This window comes from Trichechus manatus, unplaced genomic scaffold, assembly GCF_000243295.1.
Source record: "Trichechus manatus latirostris isolate Lorelei unplaced genomic scaffold, TriManLat1.0 scaffold00026, whole genome shotgun sequence".
Lineage (NCBI taxonomy): Eukaryota > Metazoa > Chordata > Mammalia > Sirenia > Trichechidae > Trichechus > Trichechus manatus.
In genome coordinates this window covers 5,961,794-5,979,062 of record NW_004443962.1, presented here as the reverse complement: position 1 = coordinate 5,979,062, position 17,269 = coordinate 5,961,794, and the positions used below count along the sequence as shown (strand labels likewise).

Below are 17,269 nucleotides of genomic sequence, written 5' to 3'. Positions count from 1 at the left end.
ACCCGGAGGTGCCACAGAAGAAAGGCCTGGTGATCTATTTCTGAAAAAATCAGCCAGTGAAAACCTTATGGAGCACAGTTCTACTCCGATACATGTGAGATTGCCATGAGTTGGAATGGGCTCCACGGCAACTAGTTAGTGGTTAACTCCTAATTATCTCATCTTTGTCCCTCCCTCCTCTTTCTGCTGCTCCTCCCCCAAATCAGCCTCTCAACATCCACCTGGAGACCTGGCGCAGCCTCCTCACTAGTCTCTCAGCCTCCCACCTCTGCTGCTCCAGTCCTCCTCCACTCAGCCAGAAACTAGAGACGTTACTAAAACACAAACCTGGTCACCTCACTCCCCTTAAAGCTAGTTCCGCGTCTCCAAGATAAAGCACCAGCTCCCTGGTAGAGGGTGCACTTGCCTCAGGAGCTGGCTCGCCTCGCCAGCCTCTCGTCTCCCCTCAGCCCCACGTTCTGCTCTGGCCGTGCTGCTCTGACAGTCTACCAAGCTTTTTCACACCTGTGGCTTTTGCACCTGCTTTTTCTTTGCCTGGGAGGCTCTTAGACCCTCCCAGTCCACTTGGGATGTCCTTACTCGTCTTTCAAGTCTCAACCCGAAGCTACTTCCTTTGGGAAGCCTTCTCTGATCCCCTCAGGCAGAGGCAGGCGTTTCTTCTCCCTGCTCCTGGACGGCCTCTGCTTGCCTCTCTCAGAACTTACCACGTTATCTAATTATCCGTTTGTTTGTTTTGGTGGTGGTTGTTTGCTGCCATCAAGGTGGCCCCCAATTCATGTTGACCTCAAGCACAATAGAATGAAATGCTGTCCAGTCCTGCAGTATCCCCCTGATTGGTTGTAGATCAAACCATTGTGCTCCATAGACTTTTCACTGGCTGATTTTTGGAAGTCTATCACCAGACCTTTCGTCCTGGTCCATCTCAGTCTAGAAGCTCTGCAGAAACCTGTTTAGCATCATAGCAGCATAAAAGCCAGTCAGGTGATGGCTGCACATGAGGAATCCAACCCTGGTCTCCAGCACGGAAGTCGAGAACTCTACCACTGAACCACCAATGTCCGCAGGCCTACCCTTGTTGTGGTAGGCAGCCTCTAAGATGGCCCCAATGATTCTGCCTCCTGGTATTTCCCCTTGTGTAATCTGTCCCCCTTGAGTGTGGTCTTAGTGACTTATATTGACTAGAACACACCAGAAGCTAAGCAATATCACTTCTGAGATTGGGTTACAAAATGACTGTAGCTTCTGACTTGGTGACCTCTCTGTCTCTCTCTTTCTCTCTCTTTCAGCTCTTGCTCTGGTAGAGGCAAACTGCCACTTTGTAGTAGTCATGGAGGGGGGTCCACAGGGCAAGGAACTGATGTTTCTAGCCAACAGCTAGTAAGGACTTGAAGCCAGTCAACCTCTACAAGATTGAGCTTGGAAGAAGATCTTCCGAAGCCTGCCAAGAGCCATATGAGTAAGCTTGAAAGCTGATCCTCCCTCAGAGCCTTGGAGATGACTGCAGCAGCTGCCACCTTGATTGCAGCCTTGTTGTGAGAGACCCTGAGGCAGAGGCACCCAGCTAAGCTGTGCCCAGATCCCTGGTCCACAGAAACCATGAGATAACAAATGCACATTGTTTTAAGCCTTGAAGTTTTGGGATAATTTGTAACCCAGCAATAGACAGCTAATGCACCTGTCTTCTCCACTAGCCTTGGAACTCTTTAGGGGAATACGGTTTATTCACCTCTAGAGTTGCTGGAGCAGCTCAGCTGGTAGAATGTAAGCTCAGAGCCGACTACAAAGCTAGAAGATAAGCGAATATATGTGTGAAACAAGAATGGGACACTGTGAAAAAAATTTTATGAGAACCAATAAAGGTCTTGGAAATTAAACATATGATGACAGAAATAAAAAATATCTGTTGAAGGGTTGGAAGATAAAGTTCAAAAATTTTCCCGAATGGAAAACAGGAGAGAAAAGACAAGAAATTTAGAGAACCCCTCCCCCCTATTGATAGAAGCTCCAGAAACTGAAAAAAGAAAAAAAAAAGGAGGGAAATAAATTGTCACTAAAATAATTCAAGAAAATTCCAAGAATTAAAGGACAGAGTTTCCGAGTTGAAAAGGCCATGGAATGCTAAGCACAATAGATTAAAACATCCCCCACTGACTATCATCATCAACATGAAATATTGGAATACTGGGGACAATGAGAAGGTCCTACAAATTTTAAGGAAGCAAAGCCAAAACAAAACAAAAAAACAGGTTTCATCAAAGGATCAACAATTAATTTCCAATTCCTACAGCTTTCTCAATAGCAACCCTGGAAGCTAGAAGACAATGCAGCCATACCTTCAAAATTGTGATATAAAATGATTTGCAACCTATAGCAATTAAGTGTAAGTGTGAAGCATTTTCAGGGAAGATCTCAAAAATTTCCTTTCCACATACTCATTTTCTCAGGAAGCTACTGGAAGACGTGCTCTGCCAAAGCAAGGGAATAAACCAAAAAGGAAGAACAAATGGAGTCCAGGAAATGAGATCTGGTAGAGCAAGGAGTGAAGGGACTCTAGCTGATGGTAAAGGGAGATTCCAAGACGACAGGTGTGGTGCTCGCTTTGGCAGCACATATACTAAAATTGGAACGATACAAAGAAGATTAGCACGGCCCCTGTGCAAGGATGACACACAAATTCGTAAAGCGTTCCATGTTTTTACAAGAATTATCTTAGGTGAAGGGAAGGACAGCACACACTACGGGGGAAGTCAGCACAACTGGACTAAACCAAAGCTAAAAAGTTTCCTGAATACAATCAAACACTTTGAGGGACACAGTAGCAGGGGTGAGGGTCTGGGGACCATGCTTTCAGGGGACATCTAGGTCAATTGGCATAATAAAGTTTATTAAGAAAATGTTCTGCATCCTACTTTGGCAAATGGCATCTGGAGTCTTAAAAGCTTGCAAGCAGCCATCTGAGATGCATCAATTGGTCCCAACCACCTGGAGTAAAGGAGAATGAAGAACACCAAAGACACAAGGAAAGTGTTAGCCCAAGAGACAGAAAGGGCCACATATACCAGAGACTTCATCAGCCTGAGACCAGAAGAACTAGATGGTGCCCGGCTACCACCAATGACTGTCCTGACAGGGAACACAACAGAGAGTCCCTGATGGAGCAGGAGAAAGGTGGGGTGCAGAACTCAAATTCTAGTAAAAAGACCAGACTTAATGGTCTGACTGAGACGGGAGGAACCCCAGAAAGCATGGCCCCCGGATTCTCTATCAGCCCAGAGTTAAAACAATTTCTGAGGCCAACTCTTCAGACAAAGATTAGACTGGACTGTGGGATATAAAATGATACTCGTGAGGAGTGTGCTTCTTAGCTCAAGTAGATACATGAGACTAAATGGGCAGCTTCTGTCCGGAGGTGAGATGAGAAGGCAGAGAGGGTTAGGAGCTGGTTGAATGGACACAGGAAATCAGGGGTGGAAGGACGAGTGTGCTGTCACAGTATAGGGAGAGCAATTAGGGTCACATAACAATGTATGTATAAATTTTTGTGTAAGAGACTAACCTGAAATGTAAACTTTCACTTAAACTACAGCAACAACAACAACAAAACACAAAACCAAGATGACAGGTGCGGGGAAGGCTAAAGGGCAACCAGTCCAGACTGGAGCAGATCAGAAGGCTCCAGAACAGATGGTTCAGGAACGTGGGCTGATAAAACACCTCATGTTTTGAACATATTGACTAAAAATTTACACAAAAGGGAGAGAGTTTGGGGTTGAATTAGTAACAAATACATAGAATACTAAGCAAATGGAAAAAATAAGACAATTATTAACTGAAGGAAAAACAAAATGTTGCACAGGAAAAAGTAATCATAGTACGTGCTACATCAGCTGTGAATAGAGTTTACAAAGTCATAAAAATATAAACACTGACTATTGATTTAAACAGAACAATGACATAACTAAACTGGGAGGAAAGGGGGATGGGTGTGTGCTGTGTGGTGGGGACAGGGAGAGTGAAAATGAGCTAAATCCTAATTTTCCATAGTAAAAAGTCAATAGATAAAGAATCATTGAGAAAGTTGAAAGTGGTTGTCTCTAAATAGGGTCGGGGTTGCAAGGGACAGTTGTTTCTGATAAGAAGTCTTACAGAACTATTTACTTTTTAAACTATTTACAAGTATAACTCAATTAAAAAGTAAAACTAAAAATAGCCCACAATTTCTGTATATACAAGGTGCCCAATAAATGTTGACCATTACAATTCCTACTGTATGAAATCTTCATCAGATAGCTTGATAGACTTGCAGGTGGATATGATGTATTAGGACACTTGATTATTGCAAATGACAAAATCACAACTCAAACTGGTGAAAGCATAAAAGGGGAATGTATTGTGTCATGTCACAAAGAAGTTAAAAGAGACAAGCTTCAGGCATGGCTGGATCCAGGTGTTCAGATGGTGTCAGCAGAGATCTGTCTCCATTTCTTGGCTCTGTTTCCTCTGTGTTGACTTCACTCTTAAGCAAGCTCTTCTCGCACCTTGCAAGATGGACTCCAGCAGCTCCTGGCTTTGTCCTACCAGCTTAGTGACCCTAATGGAAGGAGAGAACCTCTTTCTGGAATAGACACATTGATCTGGCTTGGATCACATGCCTATACCTGAACAGATTGCTGTGGCCAAAGGGACAGAGCAGTCTGATAGGCTAAGCTTGAGTCATATGCCTACCCCCGGAACCATGGACAAAGTAGGCGTGGAGTGGTTTTACCAGGGAAAATCTGGGGGCTGTTATTGGAAAAGGGGAGAATAAGTGCTGCAAAACCAACAGTTGTCCCTTATGCCTGAACACTGAAAACAGTGCTTGCCATCAGCAGCAGGAACCACTGGTTAGGAGCCATTCTCTTAGAACGCTACATAATTGGACCATTCCTTCTGCTTCATGAGAACCCTTTAATATTTAAAGATATCTCCATGTTCCCACATTTTCTCATCTCCAGAGGAAACCACCCTAGATTATATGAATGTCCTCTTGTTTGACAGTTTCCAGGCTCCTCACTTTCCTGCCTCTCCTCCCTGGATAATTGTTGTTGTTAGGTGTGGTCGAGTTGATTCCAACTCACAGCAACCCTATAGGACAAAGTAAAACTGCTCCGTAGAGTTTCCAGGGAGCAGCAGGTGGATTTGAACTCTTAACCTCTACGCCACCAGGGCTCCCCCTGGATGCTAAGCATTATCAAAATGTGATGTCAAAATGCAATACCCAGAGCTGCATGAAGCTCCAGATGTGGCCTGGCCAGCCCAGAAGCCAATGGGATACTCGCCTCATTTCTCTTTAGCAGTGGAGCAACTTACGGATGCACTAGCTTTTTTGGTGATTGCAATATAATTGTTGTCTCATACACAGCTTGCAACCAACATGTTTGATTATGTGAGTTGTCATCAAGCCAGAGATTCCTCATCCTGCATTCATGCAGTTGGTTCTTTGAACTAAAATAAAGGACTCTGCCCTTGTTTGGTCCATTATACTGTAGTTCATTTAGGTGTTTTTGAATATAGATCCTGTTTTCTGTCTACTAACTTGGTGGTGCAATGGTTAAGTGCTTGGCTGCTAACCGAACCGTTGGCAGTTTGAACCCAGAGAAAGACCTGGAGATCTGCTCCTGTATACATCACGGCCTAGAAAGCCCTATGGGGCAGGCACTTCTTGGTTGGTGAAAGAAATGTACGAACATCTGAGAGTAGCTTCATCTTTTCTTGGATGCTTGACCTTTGCATTAGGAACTCTCCCAGACCTTGCCCCATGCTTAACTTCTCTGTGCTGATCCTGATTTTGATCCTCTTGCTAGAATCCATAAACATAACTTAAAATACTTGGAAATGTTCATAAGACATTTGCAGAGCATTTCCTCTACAAGTTTAATCGCATCAGACAGATGGCGATCAGTTCAGGTGCCACAGCAGGGCCTGTGCCCACTCTTTCCAGTGAGGCCCAGAGGATCGTTGCTCTGCCTGCTGTTGACAGACATCGGCTTGCCCTAGCAATGTTATACTCTCCAGAAATGAGACATAAGTGAACTGCTCAGGCCCTGTGCATGACTGTCCTATCTGCTGTTTTCCTGACCTTCAAAGGTCCTGTCATCAAGGTCAAACCTGTCATTACCGGGCCTAATGGACAAGCAGTCACTTGGCTACTGCAGTCACATGGAACCACTCAGTCATCAGTCCCTGAAGTTTCTGATGATTCACAACATAGACTTGGGTTATACCAGGCAACACTGAACATTCTCATCACATAGTTCAAGGATGCACGAGACAATAGCCATATGAGGTTTGCAGAAAACAATTCAAAGTGTTCAAGGCAGCAATTCAATACCAACATTGTCCATGTACCATATCCTGTTATTAATGTGTCTGCTTATGTTGTCTGCACAGCTGATCAGCCCTGGTGTCATACAGTCTTGCGCAGAATTTTAAATACCAAATTTACAGGTCCAGCTGCACAGATGATGGTGCAAGTCCATATGGTAGCTCGATGATGACAGATGACTATTCTCAATGCTACTGACAAGTTCCTTAGTGAGGAGGCAGAGCCAAGATGGTGGACTAGTCAGACTCAGCAAGCCATCCGTATGCAACAAAGACCCAAAAAACCAAGTAGAATAGATACAGACATCAATCCTGGAACCCTGAACTTTAAATGAAAGGATAAAGTCAATTAAAAAAAAAAACCTGAAAGATTTAAAACAGGGAAACAGAGACGTCACTCTGTAAATGATGACACATCAAAACGATAAAAAGAGGAATGAACAGTGTAGGTATAGAACTTTCAAATGGAGAGGAAATCAAGGTGATATCAAGTAACAAATGACCAGTTTACACTTAGGAAGATAAGTGTAAATTTCAATGTAACAACAAGGATAGCTAACAAACCTACTCATCAAAATAAAAAAGAAGAAAAACAGAAAGACTCAATAAACTCAAGATCTATAATAATGAAAGAAATTCCACGAACAAAAGGAACTCAGCACGGGAAAGTAAGAGGAACAAAGAAAATATCAGGGCCACAAAAAAAAAAAAACACCAAAAAAACAACAAAATGACAGTAATAAACTTACAGCTATCGATAATCATGCAGAATGTAAATGGCTTAAATGCACCCATAAAGAGACAGTGATAGAATGGATAAAAAAAATGACCCATCAATATGCTGCCTACAAGAGACACATCTCAGACACACAAAGACATAAATATATTAAAAATCAAAGGACAGAAAAAAAATATATTAAGCAAACAGCCACCAAAAAAGAGCAGGAGTGGCAATACTAATCTCAGATAAAATAGACTTCAAGGCAAAATCCACCATAAAAGACAAGGAAGGACTTTCTTTAATGAATAAAGGGACAACCCACCAAGAAGACATAACATTAATAAATATCTATGCACCCAATGACAGGGCTCCAAAATACATAAAACAAACTCTAACAGCACTAAAAAGAGAAATAGACTGTTCCACAATAACAGGAGGAGGCTTCAGCACACCGCTGTCAGTAAAGGACAGAATATCTAGAAACTCAACAAAGATACAAGAGATCTAAATGCCACAATCAATCAACATGACGTCATAGATATATATAGAACACTTCACCCAATAGCAGCAAAGTATACATTCTTCTCTAACACACATGGAACATTCTCCAGAACAGACCATATTTTAGGCCACAAAGCAACTCTCAGTAAAATCCAAAACATCGAAATAATACAAAGCATCTTCTCAGATCACAATGCCATAAAAGTTGAAATTAATAACAAGAAGAGCAAGGAAAAAAAACTCAAAAACTTGGAAAATGAATGACACCTTGCTTAAAAACCACTGGGTAATGGATGGAATCAAAAATTCCTAGAATCAAATGAGAATGAAAACACTTCATACCAAAACCTTTGGAACACTGCAAAGGCAGTGCTCAGAGGTCAGTTTACAGTAATAAACACACACATCAAAAAAGAAGAAAGGGCCAAAATCACAATGTTAGCCCTATAACAATAACAAATAGAAAGAGAACAACAAAAGAAGCCCATATCACCAGAAGAAAGGAAATAATAAAGATCAGAGCAGAACAAATGAAATAGAGACCAGAAAAACAAGAGAAACAATCAACAAGACCAAAAGTTGGTTCTTTGAAAAGATCAACAAAATCGACAAATCATTGGCCAAACTGACAAAAGAAAAACAGAAGAAGCAAATAACCCAAATAAGAAATGGCATGGGGGACATTACAACAGACCCAACTGAAATAAAAAGGATCATAGCAGAGTACTATGAAAACTATACTCCAACAAATTTGAAAACCTAGAGGAAATGGACAAATTTCTAGAAAGACACTACCTACCTAAACTAACACAAACTGAGGTAGAAAATCTGAACACATCCGTAACAAGAGAAGAGATTGAAAACGTAATTTAAAACAAACCTCCCAACAACAACAAAAAAAGCTGTGGCCCGGATGGCTTTACTGGAGAACTCTACCAAACATTCAGAGAAATGCTCACACCAATACTACTCAAACTATTTCAGAGCATAGAAAAGAAAGGAATACTCCTGCATTCATTCTATGAAGCCAGCATAACCCTGATACAAAAGCCAGGCAATGACACCAGAAAAAAAAAAAATTACAGACTAATATCTCTCATGAATATAGATGCAAAAATTCTCAAAATTCTAGCCAATAGAATTCAGCAGCATATCAAAAAATAATACACCGCGACCAAGTGGGATTCATACCAGGTATGCAAGTATGGTTCAACATTAGAAAATCAATCAACATAATCCACCACAAAAATAGAACAAAAGAAAAGAATCACATGATCATCTAAATCAATGCATAAAAGGCATTTGACAAAGTCCAACACCTATTCCTGATAAAAACTCTCAATAAAAAGGAATAGAAGGGAAATTCCTCAACATAATAAAAGTCATCTATACAAAAGTAACAGCCAACATCACTCTCAATGGAGAGAGGCTGAAAGCATTCCCCCTGAGAATAGGAACAAGACAAGGATGCCCTTTATCACCACTCCTATTTAACATTGTGGTGGAAGTCCTAGCTAGAGCAATAAGGCAAAAAAAGGAAATAAAGGGCATCCAAATTGGTAAGGAAGAAGTAAAATTATCCCTGTTTGCAGACGATACAATACTATACATATAGAACACTAAAGATTCCACAGAAAACTAATGGAACTAATAGATTCAGCAGAGTAGCAAGATACAAGACCAACATACAAAAATCAGCTGGATTCCTATACACCAACAAAGAGAACTTTGAAAAGGAAATCAGGAAAATGATACTATTTTAATAGCACCTAATAAAATAAAATATTTAGGGATAAATCTAACCAGGGATGTAAAAGACCTATACAAATAAAACTACAAAACACTACTGCAAGAAACCAAAATAGACTTACATAAATGGAAAAACATACCATGCTCATGGACAGGAAGACTCAACATTGTAAAAATATCAGTCCTACTCAAAGCAATCTATAGACATAATACGATCCTGATCCAAATACAACAGCATTCTTTAAAGAGATGGAAAAACTAATCATTAACCTTATATTGAAAAGGAAGAGGTCCCGATAAGTAAAGCATTATTGAAGAAGAAGAACAAAGTAGGAGGCCTCACTGCCTAATCTCAGAACCTACTATACAACCATGGCAGTCAAAACAGCCTGGTACTGGTACAACAACAGATACATAGACCAGTGGAACAGAATCGAGAACCCAGACTAAATCCGTCCACCTATGGTCAGCTGATCTTTTACAAAGGCCCAAAGTCCATTAAATGGGGAAAAGACAGTCTGTTTAACAAATGGTGCTGGCAAAACTGGATGTCTATCCATAAAAAAATGAAACAGGACCCATACTTCATACCACACACAAAAACTAATTCAAAATGGATCAAAGACCTAAATATGAAACCAAAAACTATAAAGATCATGGAAGAAAAAATAGGAACAATGCTAGGGACCCCAATATATGGCATAAATAGGATACAAACCATAACTAATGTCTTAGGCCGGGTTCACTAGAGAAGCAAAACCAGTAAAGTGTATAAATATACATATATAGAGAGATTTATATCAAGGAAATGGCTCATATGTTTGTAGAAGCTGGAACGTCCCAAGTCTGTGGATCAGGATAAGGCTTCTCCTGATTCACGTAGCTGCAGGGGCTGGTGAATCCAAGATCGGCAGGTCGGAGAGCAGGGCTCTTGCTCACAGGCTCTGAAGATCGACAAATCCCAAGATGAGCAGGTAAGCTGCTAGCTCAAGTCCCAAAAACCGGAGGTCAGATGAATAGGAGCCAGCTGCAGGATCCAGAGACAGCAAAAAGCCAGAATATCTGCTTATATTCAGATGCAGGCCACACGCCCAAGGAAACTCCCTTTCAACTGATTGGCTACTCACAGCAGATCCCATTATGGGAGTGATCACATATAAACACTGAGAATCATGGGCCAGCCAAGCTGACACACAGTCTTAACCATCACAACTAACAATGCACAAACACCAGAAGATAAACTAGATAACTGGGAGCTCCTAAAAATTAAACACTTAGGCCCATCAAAAGACTTCACCAAAAGAGTAAAAGAGAACGTACCCACTGGGGAGCCCTGGTTGCTCAGTGGTTACGAGCTCAGCCTGCTAACCAAAAGGTCAGCAGTTCAAATCCACCAGCTGCTCCTTGGAAACCCTATGGGGCAGTTCTACTCAGTCCTATAGGGTCACTATGAGTCCGAATCGACTCGACAGCAATGGCTATGGGTACAGAGTGGAAAAAAATTTTGGCTACGACATATCTGACAGGAGCCTAATCTCTCAAATCTATAAGATACTGCAACACCATAACAATAAAAAGACAAATAATCCAATTAAAAAATGGGCAAAGAATATGAACAGACACTTCACCAAAGAGGACATTCAGGCAGCTAATAGACACATGAGGAAATGCTTGCTATCATTAGCCATTAGAGGAATGCAGACGAAAACGACAGTGAGATGCCATCTCACCCTGACATTACTGGCACTAATAAAATAAAATAAAACAGAAAATAACAAATGTTGCAGAGGTTGCAGGGAGATTGGAACTCTTATGCACTGCTGGTAGGAATGTAAAATAGCACAACCACCATGGAAAACGATATGACACTTCCTTAAAAAGCTAGAAATAGAAATACTGTATGATCCAGCAATCCCACTCCTAGGAATACATCCTAGAGAAATAAGAGCCATCTCATGAATACACATATGCACACCCATGTTCATTGCAGCATTATTCACGATAGCAAAAAGATGGAAGCAACCTAAGTGCCCATCAACAGATGAATGGGTAAACAAATTATGGTACATACACACAATGGAATACTAGACAATGATAAAGAACAATGATGAATCCGCGAAACATCTCACAATATGGATGAATCTGGAGGGCATGTGCTGAGTGAAATAAGTCAGTCACAAAAGGACAAATACTGTATGAGACCACTATTACAAAAACTCAAAAAAAGGCTTACACACAGGAAGAAAGAATCTTTGATGGTTACGATGAAGGGGAGGGGTGGGGACGGGAAATCACTAACTAGATAGTAGGTAAGTGGTAACTTTGGTGAAGAGAAAGATGGTACACATAATAGGGGAAGTCAGCAACAAGGCAAAGTCATAGACACTTCACAGACACATCCAAACACCCTGAGGGACCGAGTTACTGGGTTGAGGGCTGGGGACCATGGTCTTGGGGGACATCTCAGTCAATTGGCATAGCATAGTTTTAAGTCTAAAGTCTTAAAAGCTTGCAAGTAGCCATCTAAGATACATCTACTGGTCCCATCCAGTCCGGAGCAAAGGAGAATAAAGAAAACCAAAGACATATGGGAAATGTTAGTCCAAAAGACTAATGGACCACAAGTACCATAGCCTCCACCAGCCTGAGCCCAGAACATTGAGATGGTGCCCAGCTACCGCCACTGACCGCTCTGACAGGGCTCACAATAGAGGATCCCAGACAGAGCGGGAGAAAAACGTAGAAAATTCAAATTCACAGAAAAGACCAGACTTACTAGTCTGACAGAGACTGGAGGAACCCCGAGACTATGGCCCCTAGACAGCCTTTTAACTCAGCTCTGAAGTTACTTCCGAAGTTCACCCTTCAGCCAAAGATGACACAGGTCTATAAAACAAACAATAACACGTGAGGAATGTGCTTCTTAGCTCAATCGTGTAAATGAGACCAAATGGGCAACACTTGCCCAAAAACAAAGACGAGAAGGCAGGAAGGGACAGGAAAACAGGATGAATGGAAACACGGAACCCAGAGTGGAGAAGGGGAGAGCGTTGACACATCACAGGGATTGCAACCAATATCACAAAACAATTTGTGTAAAAATTGTTGAATGAAAAATTAATTTTCTATGTAAACTTTCACCTAAAGCGTAATAACAATAATAAATAAATAAAGGCATTCAAGGTCCTGGAGTGGGGGAGCTCCTTAGGGAGTGTGATTCGAGCTTGATCCTAATACTTGAAGTAAAAAATGACAACCCCAAGTTCAGTGAAGCATATGAGAGACTTTGTGGAAAAGTTGGGAGAATGGTTTCCTTATGCCAAGGCAGATACCCTGAAGCCCAGAAGGTGACCGCGGCAGCATTTCCAAACTTGGCATCCACAGCTCTGTGCCATGAAGCAGAGACAACACAAACTATGCGAAACTATAGAGCAGAGAGAAACACACACTCAGAACAGCCCAAATATCTACACTGCAGAACAGGGGGCAACACTACACTCCCTAGGTATCACCAGTGAGGTGACAGACCAAATGTCATAGTCACCGACAAGGCGGAGTCATCCACGGAAGACGATTAATGAGTTTTTGTCTTTTTTTTAAAAAAACAAGCCCACAAACCTCCAACCCCCCCCCAAAAAAAACAGGAAACAAACACAACCCCCCCCCAAAAAAACAAAAATCTGCAGGAGGCAATTTAATGAGCCCTGGTGGCGCAGTGGTTAAGAGCTTGGCTGCTAACCAAAAGGTCGGCAGTTTGAATCCACCAGCCACTGCTTGGAAACCCTATGGGGCACTTCTACTCTGTCCTATAGGGGCGCTATGAGTCGGAATCAACTTGACAGCAATGGGGGTATGGGTGTGAGTCACACAAAGATTAGATCCATCGAGGTATTTAGAAAGGAAGTGATGGGGAGGAGAGGGTAGAGCGAAAGAGAGAATGATAATTTTTTGAATGACTAGAATATGAGGGAGAGATTAAGTGACATGAAAAAACATAGAAGACATGTAAGACTGAGGATGGCGAGACTTCGTCTTACGTACTTTGGACATGTTATCAGGAGGAACCAGTTCCTGGAGAAGGACATCATGTTTGGTAAAGTAGAGGGTCCACAAAAAAGAGGAAGACCTTCAATGAGATGGATTGATACAGTGGCTGCAATGATGGGCTCAAGCATAGCAATGATTGTGAGAATGGCGTAGGACCAGGCAGTGTTTTTTTCTGTTGTTCATAGGGTTGCTATGAGTCGGAACCTACTTGACAGGACATAACAAAAGCAAGAAGACACAGAAGCAAAAAGGGGTGTTGTGGACTTTCAGCAGAGGGTTATATACTGGTGAGATCAGGAAAGAGTTTCTTGAAACTAGGTGTTAAGGGCGATCTTGAAGATTGAAGACGGTAACCATAAAGAAATTTCCATTATGCAAAGTGGAAAGAGTGAGATGGAAGAGATACATTTTAGGGGGAGTTAGAGGAACAGCAAAGGCATGGACGGTTCTTACTTTTTAAATCTGCTTTTTTGAGTTTAATTAGTGCAACAATAGCTTCAAAGTAGAGTCAGTTAATGTAAATATCTTTACAGTTGAGCACTTCAATACTTTTGAATGAGGAGGCTCATAAAGGGCAGATCACAGTGAGACTGGGGCAAGTGGATATGCCATTTTCCAGGGCCTCACAGGTGGTTCTCAGGAGCTATAAGAAAACTCAAGCAGCAGCATGAGTGAAACTTGAAAACATGCTAAGCGCAAGAAACCAATCACCAAAGATCACCTATTACGTGACTCCTTTGACATTAATATCTAGAGAATAGGCAAACCGAGAGAGACAGAAAGCAGCTTAGTGGTTGCTAGGGCTGGGGGGGATGGGATGGGGGGGGTGATAGTTAAGGATACAGGTTTATTTTTGAGGTAATGACTATGTTCTAAAATTGGTGATGATTGCACCTCTGAACATACTAAAAGCCACTGAATTGTACCTTTTTAAATGGGATGTGAGCTAGCTCAATAATGCTCTTTTTTAAAAAAGAAAAGGAATAAACACTTTCCACTCACAAAAACATTCCCTATGAGGCAGCTCTGCTCTGTCACATGGGGCTGCTATGAGTCGGAATGGACTTGCCGGCACCCAACAACAACAATAAACCATCTCTCTAGGTCTTGCATAATCCACCGACTGGATGGCAGACCCTCTTTCTCTTTTCATCTAAGAAAACCAAATCTGTTGCTGTCTCGTTGATTTCGACTCATAGGGACCCTATAGGACAGAGTAGAACTGCCCCATAGGGTTTCCAAGGAGTGGCTGGTAGATTCGAACTGCTGACCTTTTGGTTAGCAGCTGATCCCTTAACCACTGCACTGCCAAGGTTCCTGTACCATCTAAGAGGATAATAAAATGAATTAGGACAGAGTCAAGGATACAGCATTCTGACCCACCACTCAAGTCCACCAGACATGTTGACACAAATTAGCACTTTCTGGATGTGACTGCCCAGTCAGCTGTGGAGCAACCAAGCGATACCACTTTTCATCTCCCCTGAGCCATGGTGGCACGGTGGTTAAGTGCTCAGCTGCTAACCAAAAGATCAGTGGTTCGAATCCACCAGCCACTCCGTGGGAAAAAGATGTGGCAGTCTATTTCCATAAAGATTTACAGCCTTGGAAACCTTGTGGGGCAGTTCTACTCTGTCCTATAGGGGTGCCATGAGTTGGAATCAAGTCTACGGCAGTGGGTGGGTCTCTTTCTTGACTTCCAGGCTCTGATGAGCACCTTAGTCAGAAACTTTGCTGAAATCCAGATGGCCACAGGCACGCACCCTCCCGCATTAAAAAACCAATCTGATCTACTATCTCAGTCTAGAACAGTAGTGCCATCAGGAGCTGGGTGTGTCTGCCCTCTCCCACTCCATCTTTGAGAGATCCTGATAGCATCTCTTCCCGGAGGAAGAGGCCAGAACGTCCAGGTTATGGGGTTGGGGGTAGGTGGAGGAGAGGGGCCACAGACTGGCATGGTTAAGAGCTCGGGTTTTGGAATGAAACAGACCTGTGTGACTTAGGGCTAGTTTACTGAACCTCTCTTGAACCCCATTTTCTTCATCTGTAAAATGTGAATAATAAAATCTGTCCCTGGGTGCAAACGGTGAACAGGCTTGGTTGCTAACTGGAAGGTTGGAGATTCGAGTCCACCCAGAGGCCTCTTGGAAGAAAAGCCTGAAGATTTACTTCCGAAAAATCAGTCATTAAAAACTCTGTGGAACACAGCTCTAGTCTGAAACACCTGCAGTTGCCTTGATTCAGAATTGACTTGAAGCAACTGGATGGCCTAGTTATCATCCTTACAAGGATTAAATGACCTCACCCTTGTAAAGTACTCAGCCCAATGGAAGCAGTAGCTGTTGCTGTCATTGCTACCCCTGTTGTACTTAGCTGCTTGGGAATTGGGTCAAGCTGGATCTGAATCAGATCCTCATCTTACCCTAGAGGCAAGTTTCTTCATACCACTGAACCTCAGTTTCCACATCTGCAAAATGAGAAACCTAACTCATCGGGTGCTGCCAGCGCCGAATACACCCAGCACAGAGCCTGGGGCACAGCAAACAGTAATAAATGTTAGCTTCATTCTCTTCCCTCCTCGGACAAAGGAGGTGATGCTAGTCTGATAGGACCTGCCCTTAGGAAACTCTGGGTGGCTCCTTTGCCTGCACTGCTCTTTTCTATACCCTTTGGGGGGAGACCTTAAATTTTATTTTAAGCCTATCTTTAGTAAATGATTTTTAAAATAGTTGTAATTAGCATATATATATATATATATATCTTTGTCCTTTGGCCAGCTCGTTAGAAAGCCCTCTCAAGTCACTATTTTTGTTATCCCCATTTTATTCATGAGGTAACTGCAGGGCAGGAGGTTAAACAATAACCCTAAGGCCACGCAGTAGCAAGGGGTGGAGGTGGGCCTTCAATTCACACCCTCTAACTTAAGCTGGAGCCCTGATGGCACAGTGGTTAAGAGCTCGGCAGCTAACTAAAACGTTGGCAGTTTGAATCCACCAGCCTCTCCTTGGAAACCCTATGGGGCAGTTCTACTCTGACCTACAGGGTCTTTACGAGTCGGAATCGACTCGACGGCAACAGGTTTGGTTTTGACTGGAACTCCAAGCTTGGTGCTTTTCCTTTACCAAAAAAAAAAAGAGAAAAAAAAAATCAGATTTTAAAAATAAGTTTAACTACATGAGTAAATGAATTTTCATTAAAATATTAGAACATTACAGATAAACCTAAAATTTGTCTCTCACTTTTAACCCTTGTCTTCTCTCCACCTCCCCAGAGGTAACTCCTGTTTAGGGGTTTGATGAGTAGGTTCCAGAATTTACATTCCTTTATTTACATATAAACCTATAGAAAATATAATGCATTGTTTCGCAGGTTTTCACATAAATGCATCACACACTACACATGGGTTCGCAACTGGCAGTTGGACTCCACAGCATGTTCTGAGAGTTCTTCCTGCTGAAACACACAAGTCTGAAGTCTGTGATTTGTTTCTTTAGTTTGCTGGATGCCATTACCGAGCAATCACTGAACGCGCCACACTTGATTTATCCTTCCTGTGTTGATAACCCCCTGCTCTTTCCCCATTTCACACAGCCTCTCCTTGTTGCAGGAGCCTTGGTGGCGCAGTGGTTATAGTGCTCGGCTGCTAACTGAAGGTTGGCGGAGCTGCTTTGCAGGAGAAAACCATGGCAATCTATTTCCCTGAAGATTACAGCCTTGGAAACCCTATGACGCAGTTCTACTCTGTCTTACCCCGTTGCTATGAGTCAGAATTAACTCACTCGGAGGCAATGGGTTTGGTTTGGTTTTTTCTCCTTGCTGGGGGCATGAGGGGCCATTAGTGGTTCCGCGGTAGAATTCGCGCCTTCCCGCAGGAGACCCAACCAGTTG

The 17,269-nt window shown here is 42.4% G+C and overlaps 1 non-coding gene and 1 pseudogene across 1 annotated transcript; both read left to right on the top strand.

The window, feature by feature from the left end:
- The first annotated feature begins 2,590 nt into the window (after positions 1–2,590).
- Positions 2,591–2,697, top strand: LOC111820097 (U6 spliceosomal RNA). Its single transcript, XR_002823627.1, has one exon. It is a non-coding gene; the product is annotated as a U6 spliceosomal RNA (small nuclear RNA).
- A 3,233-nt stretch (positions 2,698–5,930) lies between these two features.
- On the top strand, positions 5,931–12,912 carry LOC111820082 (uncharacterized; annotated as a pseudogene).
- The last annotated feature ends 4,357 nt before the right edge of the window (positions 12,913–17,269 follow it).